This window comes from Cephus cinctus, unplaced genomic scaffold, assembly GCF_000341935.2.
Source record: "Cephus cinctus unplaced genomic scaffold, Ccin1 Ccin1_scaffold0123, whole genome shotgun sequence".
NCBI lineage: Eukaryota > Metazoa > Arthropoda > Insecta > Hymenoptera > Cephidae > Cephus > Cephus cinctus.
This window is the reverse complement of record NW_014332857.1, coordinates 3078061-3094887: the sequence shown is the minus strand read 5'-3', so window position 1 is coordinate 3094887 and position 16827 is coordinate 3078061. Positions and strand designations below refer to the sequence as shown.

The window sequence follows — 16827 nt, the reverse complement described above, 5'->3', positions numbered from 1 at the left end:
ATGTATGTATGCATGTACGAATGTATGTATGTATGTATATATATATATATATATATATATGTATATATGTGTTATACCGATATTGCCCAAAAGCAGTCATTTTGACTGTTTGGGAAATTTTCAATAATCAAAGGACTCTTATTATTGAATTGAGTAAATTTCTTATATGACCAGTTCGGCTCTGTATTGAAATAACAGTTTTCATTTTTTTTCGATTATCGTCACATGATAACATACGAGTACATGATTAATTGTTGATTTGGGCGTATACTTGATAAGTTGCAGTCGCTCAATAAGCTAAAGTAGTACTTGTTATTCGAATCTTTATGCAGTGATACTTGTTCTAACAAGTTGTTTATTTTATTTCTATTGCGCCCTAAATTCATGAAAGAAATGTCGAATAGAAGTATATAACTGTAAATAATATAAAAAATATTAAAAATTAAGTTTAAACAAATTTCTTTACACATTAGTTATTCTTTCACGATGCAGTCATTTTGACTGCTTTGGGCAATATAGGTATATACTAAGTTTCGGTCTTCCTAGTGTTAATGAGATTCGTATCTTTTATTATACGTGTGGGTGCTGTTTTTGTTACTTTTTTTTTTATGCGTATTAATGCTGGGTATATCGTGTGCTGATTAGGTTAGGACTTCGGGCTTTTGCATTATAGGACTCGGGGGTGAAATTTTCATCCGGAAGAAAAGGGGGTTGATTCCGTCTTCTTTTATAGGAATCTCATTTACATCGTGGGAATTTCGCATGAGAACGGGGAACGGTATTGTTATTTTTTGTGAGAAATTTTCGAAAATTTTTTTCAGTGAACTATTTGGGTTATAAAATTTTTGAAAAAATGTTACTACGATGCTTGGTAATGCCATCTTGGAATGCTTCAGCGAGTAATTCGGTCATCGATTTTTCGTGCAACGAAAAAGTTCGCTTTGGAAAGGACGATACACTGTGAAAGCTCTTTTAAAAGAGATAAGAAGATAAGAGATAAAAGAACGTTTTATTATTCCACTTGAGTACGCAGCCATTAGATCGACGACTTTGAGGGGAAAAGAAAAAGTTTAAAAGTTTTAATCTTAAAGAATTTGCGAAAAAAATAAATATAAAATAAGTTAATCTAAGAAAAATATATATATAACAATCATTAAAGTCAAATTCGCATTAATTGTCCTATTGAAATAATAATTTATAGCGTCCAACAAAAAATGTATTGAAATTCAAAACGGTATTAGCTGATCCCTAAAGATGTAAAAAAATTCAAAATAATTTTCTCTATTCGCAAGCACTTGCTTTAATTTTGAAGACGGACTGAAATACTGTTGCGCGTAGAATTAATAATGCCAGAATATTTGAGATTTATAGAGCCGGTTGATGAGAGGTTCAAGAGGTTATCGGGTTCGATCGAGGAGTGTAAGGGCTGTTGGAGAACGTAACCCGTTCCGAAAGCCAGGACGATGATCGAGCCCTTCTCTTCCGCATCAATAATTATATTTAGAGAAATATGCGAGTGAACGAGCAGGCACGCCATTCGTGCCAACTCATCCGACTCGGCGGGACCGCTGAACCATCCAATTTTCATAATAGCTGAAATATGTGGAATTTTCGGGTATCCTCGTATTCACTCGGCACACGCTACTTTAATATTGGGAAATCCAAAAGTACTTTGTGCGTTATAACCGTCCGATTACTTGCTGTCTGATTCAAATCTGAATTGTTCTACTTGGGTACAGTATTAAAAAAAAAGAGATTCACATAAGACCATTGAAAAAGAAGTCAGTTACTCTAAATAAATATGAGTCTCAAAAGAGTCATGAGCTGATAGTCAATATGACCACTTAACAGTGAGATGGTAAAAGAAATAAAAAAAAAAAGAAAATAAAACTTTCAATGATTTTATAAAATAGAAATTTGAGTTTAATTGAATACCATACAATTATTATTAATTCATCAGCTTTTAATTTTCACGATAAAAATTTAATATCTGCCTTTAGGTGAAATGTTGTATATTTTGTAATTTTCTTAACTTGATACCGGTAACGAAAAATTCGAGAATTAGCCTACGCTCGGTCATCCACCCTTCGCTTATGCACCCGCAAACTAGGCGGGCGCCAGCCAATTCTTTTTTTTACCGGCAACTGAAGAGTCGGTGGGAGTTGGGGTAGAACAGGCCCAACTCCGGCAAAAAGAGAGCTCTGACGGAACATATCGGATAATGCGATAAGTTAACGGATCCTGTAGATTTTTGGGGACGCCTAAAATCGAGAAAGGCAACCATAGGTGCTGATTTTTGGGGTCGCGTAAAATCAACAAACGGAACAGGATGCACGAACGGGAGCGGACGGTTACAGAAATGCGCGGCAGTTTAGGCTGTAAACGTCAGGCAAATAGTGCGAGAAACAAAGAGCGACGGATCGAGAACGTAATAGATCGAATCGGACGTATCAAATCGAAATCCCTTCGCCAATTAATAAATTGGGAGACTCACCGGAGCTGGTGCAGCTGATCCGTGAAGGCCGAGAACCGCATCCAGGAGACATCCAGGATGGGCACTGTACTAGGGCACACTGCACTTCGCAACACTGCACTTCCGGAGCACTCACTGAAAATCCATAGAATTTCCTGAATATCGCGAGAGCACCGCGAGAACTACACGAGCGGGAACTTTCTATCGCGTATCGAAACACGGCTAGAAAAACTATAAACAAATGGCACGGGAGCGCGAGGCAGCTCGTGACACCTCGGTCGATGCCCCGAGACAGACTGACCTTGACAATAGCCAAATTTGAGAACTAATCATTCTGATCATCTGATTGGTCGAGATTCTTATGTACGTGATGATACGTACTCTCCTCTGCCGGGCAACTCGGTACGTCGAGACTATCTCCCCACGGCAGATTCGAGCACCTCGACCTCAACTAAACAAAAACGAAATCCTACGAGAGCCTTGACATAACTATACGAATCAACCCGAGAGCGCAGCTTCTGATCAGGGTGGCGACCCAAAGGTAACCAGAAATCGAGAACGTTATCTGAATCGGTAGCCAGAGTCGCCTTGTGACCGTAAATCGAAAAATCAGTCACAATCTTCAATCTCAAATTTAGTAAAAATTTACAAAATACATAAATATCCGAAAACTCATGAAACCGGACATTCATGTAATTGACTTACGCGCAAAAGGTAAATTCGTCGACTTTACTAGTCCCAGTGGTTCTTACTGCAAACTTAACCCACCATAAGAAATGTACGAGATCCGCCCATTCCGCGCACCCTCCTTTCGGACTGATGACGTAGATTATGATTCCATCTGGAAAATAGCGGTAAGAAATTTCCGGTTAACATAACAAATACGACGACCTCCTTCACGGAAAGTGCACCGCAATCCGTCAGAGTCTGACGTGCCTCGTACTTACGTATACAGCCTCCATACGTCACAAGATGGACATAACCTCCCTTACAGTAATCTTCCATAGTATCTTTCAGAATTTCACACAGCCATTATTTACATAGATCAAATATAAAAAAAAAAGTCAAAATCACAATTTCGTTGCGTACAATTGATACCGAACAATGATTTACAACTGGCATCTTCTGGCACGTCAGATGAAATTCCAAGTAAGCAGATTCCACGATAACCATAGTTATCCCCCCCGCAATCTAGACGGAATATATACACAATAACGAGTCTGGGAAAGCGAGAGCGTCTGCACGATAAAATTCATTCTGTAATAAATATCAGACAGGAGCGAAACTTGAACGAGCCACAGATTTCCAAACGATTCTCGAGCAGACGACGCGTAACGCAATTCAGCCGTCCGTCTGGTGCAGCAAAAAGAAAAAAAAAACTACAGCAGTTGGGTAAAACAATAGGAAAAAAAATAATAATAAGTATCTATCAAACGAAACACCCCTGCGTGTTTACATAGAATGACGACTAACGTATCTTCTAATTGAAATCGTTTGAATTTCATGAAAACAGGTTTAACGAAATTTCATACGAATGTCCCATTAAAGTCCGCTATGCGATCTTCAATGAAAAGTCATCGCGACCCAATTCCATAGGTTCCACTCGAATAAGCACTGTATCAGGATATAACGGAAATTTCATGTCCACCGGCAGCAAGTAGACTGGAGTTACTGAAACGTGTCTGATGCGTCGGCGGGGGTGTTAGGGTGGAGTTGAAAGGGGTGGTTTCGTATACGTTCGACAATTCTGGGATTAATAATATAAATGTATTTCGGGAGTGGTAACAATGCTGGAGACATGATGTATACGCTGTTAGGACTTTTGGAGACATTTGTAACCGACGTGTGTAGATAGTTGCAGTGTTGTTAGGGGGTTGGTAGCTGACTGGATAGGTGGATAGGGGTAGGACGAGATGCCTGGAGATGATGTCCAGGCTCGTAGGAAAATCCACTCCAGGAATTCTATTCGAGTCGAGTTTTGGCGTCTCTCGAAAATCCGTTTGTGTAATTCTATTCAAGTCGAAAATTTTGAATTTGCGAAAACATAAATATAAAATAAGTTAATCTACCGTAAGAAAAATATATATATATAATAATCATTAAAGTCAAATTCGCAATAATTGTCATATGAAAATAAAAAATTATAGCGTCCAACAAAAAATGTATTGAAATTCGAAACGGTATTAGCTGATTCTAAAGATATAAAAAAATTCAAAATAAGGGCCTTTTGGAGACATTTGTAACCGACGTATGTAGATAGTTGCAGTGTTGTTAGGGGGTTGGTAGCTGACTGGATAGGTGGATAGGGGTAGGACGAGATCCCTGGAGGTGATGTCCAGGCTCGGAGGGAATCCACTCCAGGAATTCTATTTGAGTCGAGGAGGAGGGAGGGTGGGAGGCGTCTCTCGAAAATCCGTTTGTGTAATTCTATTCAAGTCGAGATGACGCAATTTGCGAAAACATAAATATAAAATAAGTTAATCTACCGTAAGAAAAATATATATATATAATAATCATTAAAGTCAAATTCGCAATAATTGTCATATGAAAATAAAAAATTATAGCGTCCAACAAAAAATGTATTGAAATTCGAAACGGTATTAGCTGATTCTAAAGATATAAAAAAATTCAAAATAAGGGCCTTTTGGAGACATTTGTAACCGACGTATGTAGATAGTTGCAGTGTTGTTAGGGGGTTGGTAGCTGACTGGATAGGTGGATAGGGGTAGGACGAGATGCCTGGAGATGATGTCCAGGCTCGTAGGAAAATCCACTCCAGGAATTCTATTCGAGTCGAGTTTTGGCGTCTCTCGAAAATCCGTTTGTGTAATTCTATTCAAGTCGAAAATTTTGAATTTGCGAAAACATAAATATAAAATAAGTTAATCTACCGTAAGAAAAATATATATATATAATAATCATTAAAGTCAAATTCGCAATAATTGTCATATGAAAATAAAAAATTATAGCGTCCAACAAAAAATGTATTGAAATTCGAAACGGTATTAGCTGATTCTAAAGATATAAAAAAATTCAAAATAAGGGCCTTTTGGAGACATTTGTAACCGACGTATGTAGATAGTTGCAGTGTTGTTAGGGGGTTGGTAGCTGACTGGATAGGTGGATAGGGGTAGGACGAGATGCCGTATGGAACGACGGAAGTGGAAATGGAAGTGGTGGCGAGAGAATGAGATGGGATGGAGTCTTGCGAAAATAGTGGGTACCGGATGCTGTGGGTATGTAGCTAAGGGGTGGGTTTAAGGGTGGATTCGGCTAGATACCTGGGGATCTACCGCAAAGGGGCCTTAGCGTCCAGTTTACACGGCTTTAAAATATCTCTAGGATTTACCTTTCTGCCATTTTATCCCTTTGCCCCTATTCCCAAATTTTCTAAGGGTGCCTCGAGCCTCCTTACGCGCACTCTGGACCGCTTCGTTGTTTCGCGAGGGTGGATGAATTTATTTGTAAATAGCGCAGTAGGGTGGAGGGTCTAGGTATACCCTGAAGTGTGTAACCTCAAAAAACAGACCCAGGGGAAAGATTTAGTGGGACGATTCCTAAGTACAGGGGTGGTTCGTGAAATTAGTTGGTGAATAGTCGATTTAACCCTTGACCTTTCGGGCTGAATTATTATCTTCGGTAACGTCGTTTTCTTTCTTTCTTTAACTTGTTAGCTTCGCATTGGACTTTTAGCAGGAATCTCTTAATGGATGTTACACGAGAGGGATTTATCGTGCATCTTGTCAATGTGAACTACAGCTAATACGGTATTTGGATAATACTGGGGCAAAGTCCAGGGTCGATCAATCCAAACGCGAATATCGTAATGTATTTAAATGTACAGCAATATGAGCCTGGAGTAAATCCTCCCTCTAGGGTGGAGGGATCAAGCCTGGGAGGTCATCAGGTCTCTCCCCTAACGCTCAGAGATCACTACCCCCTCGCGTCCCTCATTTTACATCCCTCACCCGTCTCATCTCACATGCTTCACGACCTCTGCGGATCGTCGAAGAACCGAAAGTTGATCCAGGATAAGCTGAACCTTTGTATTGCCGTCAGACGTTAATCGATGGACCAAATCATGATCGATGAGCCGGTAAATAGGGATTTCGAGTACGTGCAGTGTGACAAAAGGAAAAATAAATAAAAATAAAGTACAGCCTTCTGTACGAATAAATTGACTTATTCTTGGAAATGCCAAATTGGCAGCCTTCATTTTTGTATGTAATATAAAAATATACATTCTCCTCAACCAATCGGGAAGTTTTAAAATTTTTCTTAAGCTCGCGTGGGTGCGGGAAGTAAGCCCCCAATAATTCGAAAATTCTGATTCTATTTGTTGTTCTGGCTTACTCTAAGTTTGTTCTATAATGTTCCAGAAAAACAAGTTTCTTAATTGAACTTTGTAGCCGTGAGGCGAAAAAAAAAAACACTTTTTTGCTGGAACCCCCCACTTATGGAAAATTAAAATTTTTTTGTTGTTCCAGGTTGTTCTAGGTTTTTTCTAGGTTGTTTCAAATTTTTCTAGGTTGTTCCAGGTGTTTTTAGGTTGTTTTAGGTTTTCCTAGGTTTTCTTAGGTTTTCGTCGGTTTTTCTAGGTTGCTCCAGGTTGTTCCAGGTTGATCAGGTAGGACAGACACGTAAAACAAGGGAAATACTGGAAAAACTGAAGAGGATGAACGCTTTCAGAATAGCATGGCGATATAGGACCATTTCGAACGATTTCCAGGTTATTCCAAGATGTTGCAGCTTGTTCTAGGTTGTTTTAAGCTTTCCTAGGTTTTTTAGGTTTTTGTAGGTTTCCGTAGGTTTTCGTAGGTTTTCGTAGGTTTTCGTAGGTTTTCGTAGGTTTTCGTAGGTTTTCCTAGGTTGCTCCAGGTTGTTCCAGGTTAATCAGGTAGGACAGACACGTAAAACCAGGGAAACACTGGAAAAGCTGAAGAGGATGAACACTCTCAGAATAGCATGTGGATATAGGACCATTTCGAACGATTTCTAGGTTATTCCAGGATATTGCAGCTTGTTCTAGGTTGTTTTAGGTTTTCCTAGGTTTTCGTAGGTTTTTCTAGGTAGCTCCAGGTTATTCCACGTTGTTCCAGGTTGTTCCAGATTGTTGTAGGTTTTTCTAGTTTGTTCCAGGTTGTTCTCGGTCTATCGATGATTTTTCTAGATTTATATATCGATCGGGTTTGATCCCATTCGGTTATTCTTTACTTAGCGATATTAATATTCTGTAATAATATTTAGATCAACTAGAGCAACCTCGAACAAAAAAAAAAAGTTTGATTTTCCATAAGTGTAAAAAAGTGTTTTTTTTTCGCCTCACCGCTACAATTTTCGAATTATGGGGGGCTAACTCCCCGGACCTAGCTTGCGTGCTAATGAGACCTTCCTTACGACGTACCACCTGAGTTCTTATCTAATAATAAATATGTATTCGTCTCTGCTGCGCGATATTTTTTTTTATTTATAAGTTAGATTGTGAATACTTTCTAATTGACAAATATAATTCCTGAGGTATTTTAGCTTGGTAAGGAAAAAAAAGAATGAGAAAAAAAAGATGAGATACCAGTCACGGGCTTGGTGGTACCAAGCTACAAGCCGAAAGAATATTCTGGATTTTCTTTGATACGCCTTGGGGAATTCGCGACTAATTGGTCATATCCAGCGGACGAAACCCCGGGATTCGGGCTTCCGGTTTGTCATGAGGAAGGCTCGTACGGCTGCGGTGACGTCATCCCGTGTCATCTCTGGTTCGCCTGCCTTACGGGAAGCCACACTAATTAGCGGCCGTCTGACAGAGAGGCAAAGGGGAGAGGAAGATAATTTCCCCCATGATTTTGGCTTCCCTGAATCCAAGAATTCTCGAGCCGATGGGATCCTTTCTTCTAAATTGAATTAATCATCCGGACAATGCTAACGAGGAAATATCTTTAATGACCTTAATTCCAATAAATCCGCTCATAATGATACCTTGCAATTGTTAATAATAAAAAAAAAAAAATAAAAAATGTATCACTCGGTATAACAATATGATAAATGTCATTCGATACAAAGAACGGAAAGAAGTAAGCATAAAGAGGGTATAGAGTCTCATGCAAAAATGTCCAAGGATCCATACCTTATAAAATGCCAATGCATTATCGACAGTTCCTATAACTACACAATGATACCCTTATGCATGATACACCCGGTAGCATTCGAAGTTCAATAGCATATTGCACAGTAATGTATATGTAACACGGTCCATACAGCATCCCATGCGCAGTTATATATACATATATACCCTATACACCTATTGGAACTCAGGTACGCTCGATCGCACCTTTTCAGGTTCGCTTTCAAAGGGGATGTCCCAGCGACGAGATAACTATCCAAAGACCCACGATCTTCCAAGGACCTTCTCGAGCATTATGGTTATCCCGATGGATTGTTATCCATCTTATCCATGGACTTTAAACTTTCGGTACTGAAACGAGAAATTTATACGGAGTCGTTTCCGAAAGCGATGTAGGTCAGACGCTATTATATTATAATAAAAATAAAAATGGTTGATCTGTAATTAAAAAAAATGGTCCTATCAATCTAGTGCATTTTAAATTGTCTAATATTGATTTTGCGAATGTTTTTTTTTTTTTAATATTTCCCCCCTCATCTGCACTGGACCACTGACGTCACTGCCGGATGTCTGCATTGCATCCCTATCTAGATATTGTCCAAGTCCTTTTCATTACCGAGTGGAGAAACAGTGTAAGGATACGGATAGGAGGAGAATCATGGAAATGGGATTATCCTGTTTTGAAGAAAACGATATCTTTCTCACGTTTCCTGAATACTTAGGTTCATACAGCGAGGATTTCTATTAGAAAGTTGGCGACTGTAGTATATATGAAGATTTTCTATATACTGGAATCGTAATCGATTATGTGACAGCCCAATATGATTCGACGTGTCCGTTGCGGTATACAGTACCCATTTAAATTCCTTTATTCGGATCGATTAACTATTACCGTATACTGAGTCACAGGAAAAATCAATGATTCGCGTGACTAAATATTGAGAATTATTCATAGATTACATTCGGACGGTGAATAAGTATTGATACAATTGATCATGTAATTGGTATAGACAAACATTAATCATGGTTCGATCGATTGTCTTAATTTTAATAAATAAATATATTTTCTTATCAAATATATTGATTTGTGCATTGTCTTCATTGATTTCGTCGACGAATGTGAGAAAAAAGATTGATAATTTGAAATTTTGAGTAATTTATTACTTTTATAGTTTTTCGTTAGTCAGTTCACTCGGTCGGTATAGTAGAAATTTTACTATATATCGATTACTATTGGTATTAGTCGTGGGTAAATTTATGACTAACTCGTAACAATCTATGACTCCTAACCTAGAAATATTCTCAATGTAGTCATTCAGGAATTCCATGACAGATGACTATAGAAATCCAAATTGTTATTTGTGATTCATACCTAAAATTCACGGATGCATGCATATAAGATATGGAACGGAGGTGAAAATGAAAAAAGTAATTCAACGAATAAGTATACCCGGAGCAAGAGTGCCGAAAGAAAATAATAAAAGGAGAAAGTAAAACTGAGAAAAGAGAAACGCTAGGCAGTATCGGTTTAGCCAGCGGCAGCGTCCAGTTTCAATTCAACGAACTGGATATCGCTGGGAAGTTAACATTTTCCCAATTCCAGTTAGCAAGACAACCTATCGGCATTCTCCTTTGTTCGTCCTACCGTATCTTCCCGGGGGCCCCAATGTACATATAGGTTAGGTTACTTCGAAATAGGAACCGCCCCCCCTGCTGCTGTCTACTACGAGTATCCAGTAGACCCTCTACTAATAGTTGAAGTTAGCCGGGAAGTAATCGGGGCATCTATTGGGGCGTCCAATCAGCGAGTATCGACTGTATCGACAGTGCTATCGAGTCCGATAATTTTTTTTGTATTTTCTACTTAAAATTTACTAGGAAATAGGAATTGGCGTATAAAATTTTTATACCTAATTAATAAATTTTGATTTCGCGATATTTTATTTCGATAGAAAATATTTTTTATAAAAAATTTAAAAATTTTTAAAAATATATCCTAATTCATACGTCCTTCAATTAATTGACTTTTAGTCTTTATGCATACGGTACGTCATATGTGAAAATGAATCTGGGTCAGTGGACCTACTCCGATGGTATTAGTAGTCATATTGATAATCCGTCAAATTGCAAGTTCAATAGCGGCACTTGCCAAAGTGCAGCGCCTGGGCCTCTCGTCATTCGAGCCTGAAGAGAGACCGATGCTTTAAAATGGCCTCCACATTGGAATAGTTTGCGAAGTTATAATGTTTGCTGAAGTTTCCGAAGGCTGCCCTCGGGGCCTGGTAATATCGCTACGCCGGCTGCCAACTATAATGAAATTCATCGCAAATATTGTTTCAACGTACGGCCAGCCGATTCTTAGTTCGTACGAGCCCGCCGGGCACTTTCGAATTCGCCGTCCCCGGCTTTCAATTCCGTCAACTCCTACTTCCGCTTCCGCTTTTCACGTAAGTCCACATACCGGCTTCGTTAACTTGTATGACGCAAGTTTACTCTCTATACGCGATTAATTGGATGACTGAAAATTTTCAAAATCGCGCTTCTTTTTGTACGAAGAAAAATTTTGATAATTCATCATTTTTGAAATTTTTAACTTTACTTTTTGATTTTCATCTGTGACCTCGTTTTACAAATTATTATAAAATATCTTACATTACGGATACTCCATATATCGTTTCATACTTTGTACACTCGGTATGTCATGCGCCTTGTTACGTATGCTACGTATGCCATGTATGCTATGTATACTGCACGGTATAGATTGGATGAATCAGGAAATTCTTGTTCCAACCCTAAAGCACACAATGTCCTCAAATCGCACAAGACACTCAGTGAGGAGGTTTTATGGTCCCCATCAAATATTTACTGAAACGAACGTGGATAGTTTTCATAGTTAACAATGGGATATACTGATTGTAAGTGAACGAGTACGATATATTCAGTTTGAGATCAAATATAATATCGTGATACGATATATCGATAGTAAGTTCGATTAAATTATTTATAACAGTTGTGCAAAATGTTCACAAGTGATACGTATTTTTTCCTCCCTTTTTCAATATACTTTTATTTCCACCTTTTATACCCTAGCTCTTACTCTTCGTACTACCTCGTTCTAAGGGTTTCTCAGCAAGTCTTTGCGAAAATTAAATTCGCATGTTTACATGCGGTTTTACGTGGCTCCGAATCACCGCCGAAAAGCACGTGAGAGCCGCGCTAAAATTCCTCACGATTTTTTGCACAGATATTCGTACGCTTTCGCAGTGAAAATTTAGCCAATTTTCATGAGCTCTTGCGCGAAATATTAATTTAGGGGGTCTAATAAACGTTTTTTTTTTTTCACGGAAAATTTACATTGTTGCCAATAGTGTTAATTTAACTTTATCTATCTCGCCTGCGTAAACATTACCAACCGAGTGATTCGGAATTTGTAGAATTGAAAGTAGATACACGAATAACGTAAATCTCGAGTACTGCTGAATTATTCATTCAAAGCGCTGTAAAAACCTAGCATGAGAGTACGCAACAGTTTAAACCCAGTTCAGCACCAATAAACAGGTAAGATTAAATTTCCAAAAATAAATATCTTGATAAGAAAGCTTTATCCGATCCAATACGCCGACGCTTATTAACCTAGATAGTTATAATTAAAAAAATTGAAATCTCATGAATATAAAACTCGAAAAAAAAATTTCCAAAAAAATTTTTAAAAATTACTTAAAATTGTTTTTTCAAAAATTTCAAGGCCGTTTCTCAACCAACCCATGGCTCGGCATCGGTCGAGCCATTGCGGCACAACCGCACGCGGTAATTTCATGGGAAAATGATATACGAGCGGTACTTTTACAAAGAGCCCCGTGCAGGTACCGTTCCGAAAGAAATATTTTAGTGGCGCGCGAGAACATTAATAAAATCACGGAGCCGCCATAGCGCGCACGTAAAACAGACTGTTGTGTCGTGCGATCTTCTATCTCTTGTAGTCCCTTTGGTTGTGTCGTTTTTTTCGTTACCGCGAGACATATGTGTTACGGGGTCTCTCGCAAAAGCACGGGGGCCAAGCGCGTTGCCGGGAAAGCTCGTAGCGGTAAAGAGCTCGCCGGTGGAAAAGCGTATAGAATAGCGTATGGGATGACGAATGGCCCGTGGCGAAGAAGCGGACACGCGTCTCTCCTTCACTGGCTGTCTCTGTCAATCTCTCTCTGCCACGTATACATCTCGCTCCTTCCATCTCCCTCTAGCCGAGTCCTCCTGCGGTTTCACGTTTCGAATTAATTTTACTTTCCTTTACCACGTTGAAATGATGCGTCGCAGGGGCTGCTTTTTTGCCCTTGCGATTCCGACAAATTGCGTGACTGATTCGCCGACCGCATTTAATTACTTTTCACCTATCCGCGTGGCTACGTGAAATTATTTTAGTTAAGTATTTTCCTCTCCTTTTATCGCGCGCCACGCTTTGACAATATAAATAGATAGTGTGACTTCACGTGAGTCCTAGGTGACATATATTTCTCCCTGGGCCATCCGTTCCATGTACAGGTTTTAATTGGTACCATGTGCTATTTTTTTTTTTCATCTTTTATTAAATCATACCAGAACGACGTAGAATGTATTCGTGTATTTTTTTTTTTGAAACTTTTGTTTTTATACAATTTCCTCGAAAATTCGTGTCAATTTCGTCCGCGTGGCATCCATTTGGCCGAGTTGACAATCTGGGATTTTAGAGTGTTTCGGAAGAGGCAATATCGTGCGTATACCCAGCGCGTAGGAAAAGTCCTGAAATATGACTGACACGTTCGTATAATATATTAAGGTACGTAAAGATTTTCCTCAGATTTATGTAAATCCGGGATAGCAGAGAACGAGTCTTCTTTAGACATAGAATTTGTCCAATGCTTTATGAATGCACATACTTGAAGCGCGTCCCCGTGCGACATGCCCAGGGGCGTTAAGGGGAAACGCAATAATTCATGAAATAAGTGCGCCACGTGAGTTTCCGAGTGGCGGAAGAACACGGTGGGACAACAGTGTGCGAGAGGAGGGTGGCGGGTGGGGACGATGGAAAAAGGTGATGCAGGGAATAGAGGACGGTTGTGCTTGCCCTTAAATTTATTTTTAAAGCATCCGACTGACTCGGAACTCTCCGGGATTCCAAGAATGGCCAAGATCTTCTGCACGCTCGATTTCACGCCGAGACGTCATCTTCACGACTTCAGGCTGACACGTACATTAAATATATTTTTTACAACTAGAATCCAGCCCATGAGAATGCTTGCCTCGAATTCTCCTAGCGGAATTTTTCAGAACTACCACGGGCGAATTAATGAATTAATTAAATTTTCATCAAATTTCATCGAGACGAAGGGGCGAAGTTGCGAAGGAAAAAAAAAACTGTATCGCATTATAAAGCCACAAGTAGTCGAGATAGACACGACTTTCACTGAATGCCCATTGTATTCCAAACCTCCAGCGAAGGAAGTGCATGCAGAAGAAATTCTCTGCAGATGGCGGCACAGTCGGTTCTCCTTTTTTTCCGTCAGGTTATTAATGCTCAGCAAAGCGAAGACAGAGTGACAGACAGTCTCGCTTGTGACTGAGCGAGAACTTCAAACGAGTCTCACATCGTTGCATTTCATTCCTGACGTTCTTCTCGCCTTTGGCCTCTTTCGTAGCAGTGCTGCCAACATCGCTGGCACCGACGCCGCAGCGGAAAGCGTCCTTACGGTCGTCATAGTTCTCAAATCCGAGACTGTCGATTGAAACCGTACAAAGAGATATCAAAAAAATTCGAAATTAAAAAAATTTGAAAAAAAAAGATTTTATCAAAAATAAAAAAAATAATATCCTACAAGTGTTGATATAAAAAGAGACCCGAATATCGACGTTCCGTATCTGCCCTTCCAAGAGGGTTGTTGACTTTAATCGGCTATGGGAGAATTGACAGGGGGTGGAATGTTTTCGCGGTAAGGGTGCAAAATTTTGCATTCTCCGCAAGGCCTCGTATTTGCTAGGGTCCATCCAATATGTCGCGCACGATCCGAGATTAATAACGTTATCGAGAACGGTAGCAACAAGGGGTGGAGGAGGGTCGGATGGCTGGGCCATTTTCTATTCGGCGATAGGAATCATCTGAGACGTGGGGTTGATAGATGCATCTTATCTACCCCACGTGTAAGATTCGCGGGTGCGAAGATGTCGGGGCCCAGTTTCTGAGTGCATCCACTTTTCCTTTCTTCCCTTCGTACCAACCCCCCTCCGTACCAACGTAACAGCCATACCACTACCACCACTACCAACTGTTACCACCCTCCCCGTCCTACGTTCCATCACTTTCTTCGCTTCGGGCGAGACCTTCCACTTCCTCGTACCAACCTCCCACGTCATCCACTTCCTCCCTGGCGTCACTGCTACCAACCTCCCAGACTCCATCCACAGCCACTTCCTTCAAGGCATCTTCTAACTCAGCCACCCTTTAGCCAGGCGTTCACCATCCTCTTTGGCTTACTCGCCAGACAACGTAGTACCTATATACAGTGCACTACCAACCTAACCACCCTTAGCTGCGTTGCAACTTTGGGATATATTAAAAAATTCAAAATACTGCCGAACGCATGGGTATTGTTCTCTTATATTTTTACACCCGTTATATCCTGTCATACGACAAGTATATTTAAAGTATAGGATATCCTATAGTTGAAATAAGTTAAAACGCAAGTGACGTATAAAACAAAATATTGTACCGTTTTTTTAATATAAATTTTCATCCTTTTTCCAGCATCCAGAAAGAGATGCGCAGATCCCAAAACGTTCAACGTGATATGGACCAGCGGATATCAGCATCCTAAATGTATCCCGACGCTTAGATGAATCTCGTGGATCAGCTGGAAACTGGACCAATTGCCATGGTCTGAGATAAAAGATCGAGGAAAAGATACTGTAGGGTGGATATCCTATCTGGGTGCCGTTTTCTCCCCTAAACTCAGAAAATTTAATGGTCCCTCGTGTATGGAGATGTTGCCACGGGATACAGGCGGCTGACATCAAGTGGGTATTAAATATTTTAGGTTTCGAATTGGACCAAGATCCCACGCTAAATGCACTTTCGTGTTCGTACTCACCCTTACCGCCTGGGTGCCACTACCTACCACGTCGCGCAGTTGGCTGTCTTTGCAATATTCTCCATGGCGACGAACTTCATCCCCGAAAGTAATTTTTACCCGGAAAACTTTTCATCCCCACCAATCCCATCCGCTCGCGTCAGCAATCGATTTCCTTCTCGTCGTCTGTACCTGAACGACTGTATCTACTGGCCTCGCATATACCTACTGGATCCAGTGTATCAATTTAGACGTCATGTGAAAAATAATAAAAAAAATATACGGAAAATAGGAGATAGACAATTTTTTATTCCACGTATTATTGAATGCGAGCACGTGCGTGTGGTTGGATTTTTTTTTGTAAAATTTTTGAATAAAGGGCGATAGTGGATTGGCAATTAAAGTCATGCTTGTACGAGGCTCACGCGACTTTTTTGTCACGGGATCGACGGAGGGGACGATTTTATCAGGAATCACGTAAAATGCCATCACGTGAACGGAAGTTGAAATTACAGCTGCGCGTTACCACGTATAATTTTATCATTTCGATATTGAACTGTCTAGTTCAGTGACATTAATAATTTATGTCTTTAAAGCGTATTCAACTTTTTTTTTCCCTCAAATTATTATTAGGGCCTATTGTAAATATCAGCTGGCTATTGCTCAATTTCATTTTTACAATTTTTTACCCTTTACATACTTTCACAATGTTAATCGTGCTCGCACGCAATTTCCAGGACTTTATCGTTATCAAAGTAACTCTGTAATCTATTCCTGGATTTAAATGTTTCGTCGACTCGATTACAATTTCGATGCAATTACCATTATACCCGACATACTCTATTTACGAAATTGCCATATAAGGTAAAATAAAATAATAAAAAATTTTTATCGGCAAATTTTTTTCGAGTGAAATTCCGAAAAAATTTTATATACTAAAACTGTACACAAATATATATATACAGGGTGTTCGTTATGAAACGCACTGTAGTAACACCGTTGCATTCCTTGTCAAATTCTAATGAATACATGTATTTTCATTTTTTATTTCACATATCAAAATTTCGAGATAATCAAGGTTGAAGTTGCAGTAATGCGACCAATCAGAACGCGTTTAAACGGAGCGTAGATGACGTCGCGAG

At 39.6% G+C, this 16827-nt stretch overlaps 1 protein-coding gene across 7 annotated transcripts in view; it reads right to left on the bottom strand.

The window, feature by feature from the left end:
• Positions 1 to 16827, bottom strand: part of LOC107275146 (glucosylceramidase) — a 248371-nt gene that overhangs the window by 60706 nt on the left and 170838 nt on the right. Inside the window, exons 2-3 of one of the 7 annotated variants that reach the window (XM_015754984.2) lie at positions 3179 to 3314; positions 2495 to 2608 (exon numbers count right to left, since the gene is read on the bottom strand). The exons of 4 other annotated variants lie outside the window; for them this stretch is intronic. The gene's annotated coding sequence lies outside the window, so the exon portion shown is untranslated. The remainder of the gene's footprint in view (positions 1 to 2494; positions 2609 to 3178; positions 3315 to 16827) is intronic. 2 more of the 7 variants (XM_015754985.2, XM_015754986.2) reach the window with 2 other exon arrangements.